The sequence below is a fragment of the Gymnogyps californianus genome, chromosome 1 (genome assembly GCF_018139145.2).
Source record: "Gymnogyps californianus isolate 813 chromosome 1, ASM1813914v2, whole genome shotgun sequence".
Taxonomy (NCBI): Eukaryota; Metazoa; Chordata; class Aves; order Accipitriformes; family Cathartidae; genus Gymnogyps; species Gymnogyps californianus.
Genome location: NC_059471.1, coordinates 116,368,883 through 116,379,420, shown reverse-complemented (window position 1 = coordinate 116,379,420; position 10,538 = coordinate 116,368,883).

The window sequence follows — 10,538 nt, the reverse complement described above, 5'->3', positions numbered from 1 at the left end:
TGTGACAAAATGGGATTTCACAGAATTGCAGAATGGTTGAGGTTGGAAGGGACCTCTGGAGGTCATGTGGTCCAACCTCCCAGCTCAAGCAAGGCCACCTACAGCCAGTTCCTCAGGACCAAGTCCAGACATCTTTTGAATATGTCCAAGGAGGGAGGCTCCATTGCCTCTCTGGGCAACCTGTGCCAGTGCTCAGTCACTCTCATAGTAAAAAAGTGTCCTTACGTTCAGATGGAGCTTCCTGTGTTTCAGTTTTGGCCCATTGCCTCTTGTCCAGTCACTGGGCACCACTGAAAAGAGCCTGGCTCCATTTTCCTTGCACCCTCCCTTCAGATATTTTTATACATTGATAAGTTTCCCCTGAGCCTTCGCTTCTCCAGGCTGAACAGTCCCAGCTCTCTCAGCCTTTTGAATTTCTCCAAGGATGGAGGCTCTACAACTTCTCTGGGCAACCTGTGCAGATGGATGAGCAGGTAGGATCGAGGAAGGACCTCATTGTCCTAACCAGGCTTTCCTATTCTTAGTTATTTTAGCTAAACAAAATTAAGTTTCAGGAGAAGGCATTGTAACTGGAGTGTTATTGTTAATGAGTGCAGGGTTTGCATTGGAGGGTGGAAAGCAAGGACTATAAAGGAACTAGGAAGACCTGTGTCTCCACTTACAAAGCTTTTTTTTCTTCTATCTGGGTTTGATATCTACGTCTCAGTTTTCATACAAAATGGTGCATTTGCTTTATTTCTGTGTCCTGTAGGAGTTACTGGTAGAGTCAATGTTCTTGGAGCTGTCCATGTTTTCCTCTGCCTCTGAATCCTAATTAAAGTCTTTGATTCTGTTATGAAGAGGAGCCAACAGAGCTATTTCACTTTGGTATATCATTATATGTGAGACTTGGGTAAGATATGAATGCAGGTATTATGAGGTCTAACAAAAGTGTGGAATATTCGGGCATACACCTACTGACAATGTGAATGTGCCATCAGGTAATCACTTGCAGGAGAGGTAATTTAATACTGCCTGGTCTTTGTGGAACAAAACAGAGGAGCTGAGAGAGCATGCTTATCTTGCAATTCTCACATGAATCCCGAAATGACCATAAAGCCTCAATTTGCTGCCTGACTAAAACTTTGTCTCCAACCCTGATGACTTTAACAATGACATGAGATGTAATCAATATAAAAATGTGATGTTGTGTGAGAAAGGAAAATTAAATTTGGTTTAGAAATTACAGGCTGCTGAAGTAACTGTGATAGTTTGATTCAAAAGATTTCTCAATGAATTTGTGACAACTGGAGCAGAATTTCCAGTCAATGTCTCCAGGGTGCTGTGTTACTTCCCCAGAGAATTTGAGGCCGGCTGGTTATAGAGTATGCTGGGGATTGCTACCAGATTGCTATTAGGCGGTGACCTTTGTCCTCTGGAGGTTTTGGAGCAAATCCTCCTAGAAGCTGTGTCAAGGCAAATATGCCAAGGACAGGAAGGTGTTTGGGATCAGACAGTATGGATTTACTGATTTTTATGATACCTGATGAACCTGATAACTTCACATGATGAGTGGACTGGCTCTGTGATGGGCAGAGAGCAGTGGATGCTGTTCACCTTAACTTTTGCAATGACTTTGATACAGTGTCTAGTACAGTCAGCGTAGCCAATTTGGTGACATACGTACTGGATAAGCAGACTACTAGATGATGCAGAAAATTGGCTGGGCCACTAGGTTCAGAGGGGTTTGATCAGTGGTATACAATCCAGCTGTTGGCTGGTTATTAGTGGCATTCTTTAGAGTTGGTACTAGAGCTGATGCCGTTTAACATCTTTATGATATGGACAGTGAGACAGAATACATCCTCAACAAGCTGACAGATGATACCAAATTGAGGGGGAGCAGTCAATAGGCTGGAGGTTAGGGTTGCTATTTAGAAGGACCTCAGCAGGCTGGAGAAATGGGCTGACAGGAACCTCATGAAGTTCAACAAAGAAAAGTAAAAAAAAAAAAAAAAAAATCTGTATTTAGACCATGCACAACAGTACAGGCTGACTGCTGGCTGGCCAGAAGGCAGAGTTGCTGGACAGCACTCAAGTGCCCAAGTTGAACATGAGCCAGTGGTGTACCTTTGTGGTGAAGGTAACTGTTTACTGAGTGGTACCAGAATGTAGCCAGCAGGTCAATGGAAGGGATTGTTCCCCTCTCTTTGGCACTTGTGAGACCACATGTGAGTACTGTCTCCAGGTTTGAGCTCCCCAAGTAATTGACATACTGGAGCTAGGCCACTGAGGTGATTTAGGTTTTGGAGCACATAATGTTTAAGGAGGCTGAGAGAGCTGGGTTTGTTCAGTCTTGGGAAGAGAAAGTAAAGGGAAGATCTTATCGATGTCTTCAACTGCCTAACTGGACTGTGTAGAGAACACAGAGCCAGACTCTTCTTGGAGGTTAACAGTGGTAGGATGAAAGGCAACAGACACAGGCTGCAGCAAGGCAAATTCCAATTAGACAGCCATAAGGGCAGCTTTTCATCTTGGGAGCTGTCAGATACTAGAACAGGTGCCCAGAGAGGCTGTGGAATCTCTGTTCTTGGAGATACTTACCTGGATGAGGCCCTGAGCAACCCGATCTAAGTTGGCCCTGTTTTGTATGGGGCATTGGACCAGACGACCTCCAGAAGTCCCTTCCAACCTAAACTCTTCAATGCTTTTATGATATAATGAAACTCTGGTTTGGGTGATTCATTAGCAGGAATGCTACATACTGAAGGTAAGCAGTAGTTGTGACCAGGGAACAACTCCAAAGATAGTTGTCTTAGGAACTCTTGCCAAAGATCCATGATGACAGAGGAACAAGACGAATGAAGACAACTTCCTCCAGTTGGAAAGTCCAGGTAATTAGCAAACTTGATTTGTATTTTACTGGAAAGATTCCCCCCCCCCCCCCCCGCGCCTCTCTACTGACAGAAGTCTGTCAAAAGGCCAGAGTTGTGTTGCAGAGATTAGCCATTAATCACAGCCTAATAAATACTAAGAAAATTCATCTGTTTGCATGTAAAGATTTCTTTGCAACTCCGTGGTTTTTCTTCTCTTTATATCACCTGTGTGACTAATGTATGTGGGAACTGGCCTTTTTTCTTTTCCTTTTTTTAGAAGTAGCTGGCAGTCAAATCCTTCCATGATAGCAGCCTACTGCAGAACCACCTCTGTGGCTACCCATGCTACAGACTGTTTGCTACTGAAGCTGAAAAGTACATTGCTGAGGTTAGTTGGGCAGCATATAGAACAGTATGGATGTGTGGTGGGGGTTTGGCACAGATGTCACTGAAGCTGGAGAATATGGGGAATTTCAGCATACAGGGATAGGAAGCCTACACATCATGATTTACTTGTTCCCCTTGGTCAGGGGCCTTGTGCTTTTTTGAGTCTCTGTGTAGTTGCACTGGGACTAACTCCATATAGAGATGGACTGCCCTGTTATTTGGACATCGTTTGGAACACATCAGACTGTATTGATCACAACTACAACTCAAAGCAGTTTTTTTTGACAAACACTGGGAATCTGTGCTAATTCCTGAAGTTAACATGCAAAACCAGTGGTACACAAAGCTGAAGAAATAGTAGACTCTTATGGGAAAGATTATTTCTTCATATTTGGAAATGGAGGGAAGGTTACAGTGCACTGCATACTACTACTTTTAATCCATGAAAGCTTCACGTGCAAAATTATTGGGATTGTAAAATGGAGTTTTCTTAGGGAAGAGGGATTAGCAAAAAAGGAATTTCTTACCTGTATGTTTGTGTGGAGCACCCTTCACAGGAATTCTCTTTTGCTGTCCCTCCCGTGGCTGTACCTATAAGTAAGGCTGGACTTTGATTGGGCAAAGGTTGATTTAAAAGGTGATTTATTTAACCAAGTTTCACTGAATACGTTCAAAACCTTGATAGGCTGCCTTGTCCTTGCCGGCAGAAGTGCTCATCACATGCATTTCTCAGCAGCTTTGAATTTTGTTCTACTGATAATTATACTCAAAAACTCAGTCAAGGAGGTTATCTGAGGCAAGCCTGATCTTTGCTCTGGGTAAGAGCCTTCTCCAGCTATTAGAAATGTCTTAAAGGGAGCAGGTTTGTATTGTGGTGAATTGACCTGGACCAGCAGCATTTGACTGCAGATCAAGAGGTTACTGGTTCAAATCTGTGCGCCCCATGTTGGATGCCAAAAAAAGGACTGTGATGGGTTAACCTTGGCCAGCAGCCAGATGCCCACCTAAGCGCTTTCACTCCCCTCCTCTACAGAACAGGGTAGCAAACAGGATGAAAAAGCTTGAAGAATTCAAGATAAGGACAGTAACTGGGTGTCCTGGTTTTGGCTGGGATGGAGTTAATTCTCTTCTTAGTAGCTGGTACAGTGCTGTGTTTTGGATTTAGTGTGAGAATGATGTTGATAACACTCTGATGTTTTAGTTGTTGCTAAGCGCTTATCTAAGTCAAGGATTTTCAGTTTCCCATGCTCTGCCAGCAAGCAGGTGTGCAAGGAGCTGGGAGGGAGCATGGCCAGGACAGCTGACCTGAACTAGCCAAAGGGATATTCCATACCATAGAACGTCGTACCCAGTATATAAATGGGGGCAGGGGGTGGGGGGGGAGTTGGCCAGGAGGGGCGGATTGCTGCTTGGGCATCGGGCAGCAGGTGGTGAGCAATTGCATTGTGCATCACTGTTTTTTTTCTCTTTTTTTCCCTCTTTTTTTTTTTTTTGTTATATTCCTTTTCATTACTAGTTATTATTATATTTCATTATTATTATTGCTAGTATTATATTTTACTTTAGTTATTAAACCGTTCTTATCTCAACCCATGAGTTTTACCTGCTTTCCTGATTCTCCTCCCCATCCCACTGGGAGCAGGGAGGGGGAGTGAGGGAACAGCTGCCTGATGTTTAGCTGCTGGCTGGGGTTAAACCATGACACTGGGAGAGATACAATGAAAAAATGGGCTTGTGATTGAGGGGTGGCCCTGACTGTTGAGGCCATCACACATGTGAAACATGCACTGCAATCAAGTGACCCACATGAGTAAAGTCTCCCTGGAATAGAGGGAGGGAGGTGGCTGGGATATCAATATGGTGAGGCCTGGCAAATTGGCAATACTGGATGTGCCAGGCAAGTGCTATGTGTTTACCATGGTGGAATCTTCTACTGGGTGACAGGAGACATACCCTGTAAACAATGCCATTGCTTGAAATGCCATCCTGAACTTTGAAAGTCAAGTTCTGTGTCATGGTACCCCAGAAGGAATCAAGTCAGACAGTGCAACTCATTTCTGAAATAACCTCATGTGCTCCTGGGCCAAGAAACATGGCATTGATTTGGTGCATCATGTACCCTATCGCCCACAAGCCTCTGGAAATACTGAACGATACAACGGACTGTTAAAGACTATGCTGAGAGCACAGGGTGCTGGGGAATGGAAGCAGTGAGATGTAAATTTAGCAGAAGCTGCTTGGCTAGTTAACACCAGATGATCTACTAACTGCCCTGGTTCTGCCCAAACAAAGCCCCTACATACTGTGGGAGGAGATGAGGTCCCCATAGTACACATAGGTAAGTGGCAGGGAAAGGCAGTGTGGGTTGCTCTCCCTTGGGAAAAGGAAAGCCCATTTGTGGGATTGTCTTTGCTCAAGGACCCAGGTGCACTTAGTGGGTGGTGCAGAAGGAAGTGGAAATCTGGTGTGTACCTCAAGAAGACGTATCCCTGGGGGAAAATAATCCATGATTTGACTTGCATGGTATAAGAAGTAATACAGCAGGAATGACCTGAACCAATGGAGAATGAGCCTCACAAGGAACCATGTGAGTGCAGCGCTGACCCAGCCCAAGTGGTCTTGGTGCTCAACAATCCAACATGCTGCTTCTCCTGTCCTGAGTGATCTCCTTGACAGATAGGACCAAAGTCATCGACTGTTCTTATGGACGTTTGGGGGAGGGGGAGCATGGAATGGGGGGGATAATACCTGTATATATGTCAAGGGGCAAGGTATAGTGGTTAATGAGGGTGTATAAACCTGACTATGGGATGTAAAAATGGTTTAAGTTTGTAGTATAAGTTGTAAGTGTTGGTAAGAAGGAATTTCAGGAATGAGAAATAGAGTGAAAAGGTTTGAGTAGGGTATAGAAATTAAACAACGTATGAATGGGACAGAGGATACTTAGATGTATTGGGTAATGTGTGACCTAAGCATCATGTGAATGGTATGGAATAAGAGGCTGAGGCTGTAATGGGTCTGGCTGGGATGGAGTTAACTTTCTTCATGGCAGCCCGGGTGGTGCTGTGCTTTGCATTTGTGGCTAAGACAGTGTTGATAACACACCACATTTTTGGCTGTTGTTGAACAGCGTTTGCTTTCTCTCAGGGCTTTCTCTCCCCCATGCGCTCCCAAGCGAGTAGGCTGGGGATGAGCAAGAGTTTGGGAGGGCAGAGAGCTGAGACAGGTGGCCCAAACTGACCAAAGGGATATTCCATACCATTTGATGTCGTGCTTAGCATTAAAAGCTCAATGAAAGGAGGAGGAAGGGCAGATGTTTGTGGTTATGGCGGTCTTCCCAAGCAACTGTTGTGCATGCTGAGGTGCTGCTTCCCAAGAAGTAGCTAAAGATCTGCCTGCTGATGGGAAGTAGTGAATAAATTCCTGGTTTTTTGCTTGCATGTGCAGCTTTCCTTTCCCTGTCAAACTATCCTTATCTCAATCCATGAGTCTTCTTGCCTTCCTTTTATTTTTTTTTTTCCCCATCCTGCAGGAGAGGAATGAGAGGGGGTCAGGGTGAATGTTTGGCTGTTGGTTGGGGTCAACCCACCGCCAGGGCATATCTTATCCACTGGCCATAAGCATGTGCAGGATATGCTTATAGACACGGACTGAACTGATGGTATTTCTAATGAGGGGGGAAGCCTCCAAATTTGAGATCTTGGTATACCAAGATACTTAATGACTTGACCGTGTGAAGTTCTTGTTAAAAAATCTCATTCAATTTTAGAAAGCTTTAAAATGACTTATTTCCCTCATTAACTTGCTGTGGAATTGGATTATTAGAAATAATACCTGTGTTTTTCTTGGCTGTCTGTTCCAACTGTTCAATTCAAAGGAAAGGTAATAGAAATCAGTATAACCTAAATGTGCTGCAACAGAACAGTCATCGATGTTATAAAAGCCTTACTGTAATCCACTTATTCTAAGTGGATTTGCAAGCCTGTTGTGACTAGGAGTTGTTCCTCTTTGTATAACATACAATCTAAAAACCTAAGTAAGTGAGCCCCAATGTTGTAAGCACCAGAGAAGTCAGACCCTGCTCTGTCCTCTGCTTGCAGTCTTTCAGACAAGTAAGACAAAGACTGGATGAGGAGGGACATAGAGAAGGGGGATCACAATGGCTCATAGTTTTGCAGCTAAGCACGGTGCAGATGGGAACACATACAAGGATCTCAGGTCAGCACACAAGGAAAGAACACAGCATTTGAAGCAAGATGTATTTTTTTTATTGTAGTGCCACTGTGATAAATCACTTGAGGTCATTTTGGGTCCAGACAAGATTTTTCAAGAATAAGGTGCCACACAAATGTAAAATGTTTGCAAAACATAGCAACATTCTGTGTTTCTAGAAGGGAAAGCATGGTCGTGTTCCAAATGGGAAGGATGTGGAGGCTGTGCAGCAGTTTCAAAAGGCTTTGAAAGGAAAGTTGAGGGGAAAGGTCTAGCAGTCAACAGGCTACTTAAGCTTCTGGCGCAGTGAATGACGTAAACATTAGTAAGTACGAATGGTGAGGGGAAGGTTATTTGAGTTGAGGCTGGTGGTTAGCCCTGGGGCCATGACAGGAGGTTGAATGGGATGCTGATGACTAGGTGCAAGGAGGATGTCTCCATGTGTGCTCAAGAACAGGACCCTGCATGTCTTAGAGCTTTGTGGGGCTAAGGTGTAAATCGTATGGAAGGTGTACTAATGCATCCAATGCTGACAAGCCCTTGAGGCCAAAAATTAAAAAATTCTCCTGTCCTTCCACTAGTAGAATGAAAATTATTTAAGAATGAATCAGAGTAAAGGCAGCTTGCAATATCTCCTCTTCCGGTTCTTGAACCTTTTGGAAGAGTGTTCTCAAGCATATTCATACAGCTACAAAAATGAGGCACCTAACTAAAAAAAAACCACCAGTTTTTACCTTTTAGCACTTTGGGAAAAGTGATAAAACCTGGGAAAACCTCTGAATTCACAGTATTATATTGCAGGAGCTGACCACAGTGACTTAGGTGGTGTGCTTCTGTTAGCACAGGGACTAGACTTAGAGGGGTCTGCTTTCTCCAAAGTATGTCCCTTTTCATCTATAGCCTGGTTGTAGTAATATAAGGGCCTTTGTTCCTATCCTCACTGCATTCTCCTGTGGGTTAACGTTTACAAAATATTTTCAATCATTCTTTTTGCCAAAGCTTTTTTGATGTTTGGTTAGAAGAAATTCTTTGATACTTACTTGTTACCAAAAATTATCAGAAATAAGCATTTTCTAGTAGTGTTAAGTGATCACATGGTTTCCTCAGCATGCTGGTAAATGGAGAGAAGCACCTGTGTTCTTAACTTTGGTACTTGCTAGGATCTCTGGCTTTAGTAAATTCACAGGTTTTGGTAAGTCCCAGCCTCCTTCCCCCAAAGCAAAAACTTCTCACTTCCTAGTGCTTCCAGCAGGCCACCTGGAATAATAGCACTGCCTGTAGAGATGTTTTGGTATTGTGTCTGAGGCACCTTATTTTGATCCTCTGGAAGGCTTTCAAAGAAGTTGACTTGAGCACATAGCAGTAACAGAAAGTGCCTCAGCATCCTTGTCCACACGTTCTTCATAACAACCTGAAGAGCTGCGTAACTTCAAGGAAGGGTGAATTGCTCTGCTGGCAAATGGGCAATGGTGACAATAAAGGTCATGGTATTTTTCCTACTTAGCCTTTGAAGTAAGATGAGAGCTGTGCTGCACATGCTCTAGTAGCCTGAAACTGGGGGTACACGTGGCTTGTTCCAGAGTCTCGCAGTGCTGGCAGAGCGCTGCAGAGTGGAGAGCACCAAACCTGGTGCAGCTGGTATTGTGCCAGGGCGTAGTTTCAGTAAGTGCTATTCACCAAAGTCTCGCTCTTTGCCAGGAAGTATGTGGCCCAGGTCACTTCCTGGCCCTGTTTTGGACACAGACATGAGGAGAGTGTGTGCTCATTGGTGTCAGGATGATGGCCCTTATTTAACTTATTCACATCTGAAGAATTTATACAGATGTCTGTGTAGAGTTTATACTTATGTCTGAGTTTTTTGGGGAAAAAAAGGGGGGGGGAAGATGTAGCTAGCCTCTGGGTCACTTCTAATTTTTTTTTGTAAGTGGTTTTGTTTTATTTTTCTAAATTGTGACTCACCAAGGCTGTGTTAAGAGATGGTGAAGAAACCGCTTTCATGGCCATTCCACTGGATGAGAGGAGTAGAAAACAGAGCTGTTAATGAAAGACTGGTGAAGTAGATCTTTAATGTTTATAATACAAGCATAAAGTTACAAAGGTCAGTCGACTAAAAGGTGCCTTTTGTTATTAACACAGTTGTACAAGGAGTCTAACCCTAAATTTGAATGAATATAGTTCATATGTTTGGTTCTGAAAATAAAGTTGTGCTCAAAAGATATATATCACTGCCAGCATTGTTCTGCTGACAAAAGGTTTATGTGGATATTTTGCTGTAAAAATATTCCCTCTCTTAAATCTTTATGATGGTGACTATACCGATCACAGCTGAACTTTCTTGCCGGGGAGCATGTGCATCCCTTAAAAATCGATGTAATGAGGATTTCTAAATAGTGCTTTTTACCTATATTGTTTACTGTATACTTGCTGACCACAAGCTCACTAGTCTCCTTGCGCTGCCATCCTTTTCTTGGATTCATAACAAACTAGTTAATGAAAAGTAATTTTCAAATGCAGCATGTTGGGAGAATACAGGCTTATTCATGTCCTCTGCTGAGTCCAGCTGGGACAATTGTAAAGCTGTCCCCTACTCCCTGCAGAAAATGACGCCCCTGCAGCTGAGTTCCGGAAGGGTGGTACGCCTGGTCTAAGCCACCGCAACCCAATGTATTAACAAGAGGCAACATCACTTTCAATTTATATTAATATCCAAGGCTGTGAACTGTGATGGCTGAAGGCTGCGATTTGTAACCTCTGTCAGGTAGAGATATGTTCCCTGAAGAAGTTGCTGTTCCCATCCGAGGGGGCAGCAGCCTCTTCAGCTAAGTCTTTCCTTCCACAGCTAAGTCTGACAGGGATTGTGAATCAGAGCCTTAGACTGTTTTAAGGTCTCCTTCAGTAGAGTGCTACGAAGGCATATTTCCTTTGTTCTTGTATTTAAGCTGTTCAAAATCAGTACAGCCCTTTCCCTTTGCCCCTTATTTTGCCAGTGACAGTTTTTCCACTCTAGTTTGGCAAGTATTATATAAAGCACCATGTGATCTGGTAATAGGAATATTTGGTTCACTGAAGTCCTCCTTAATCATG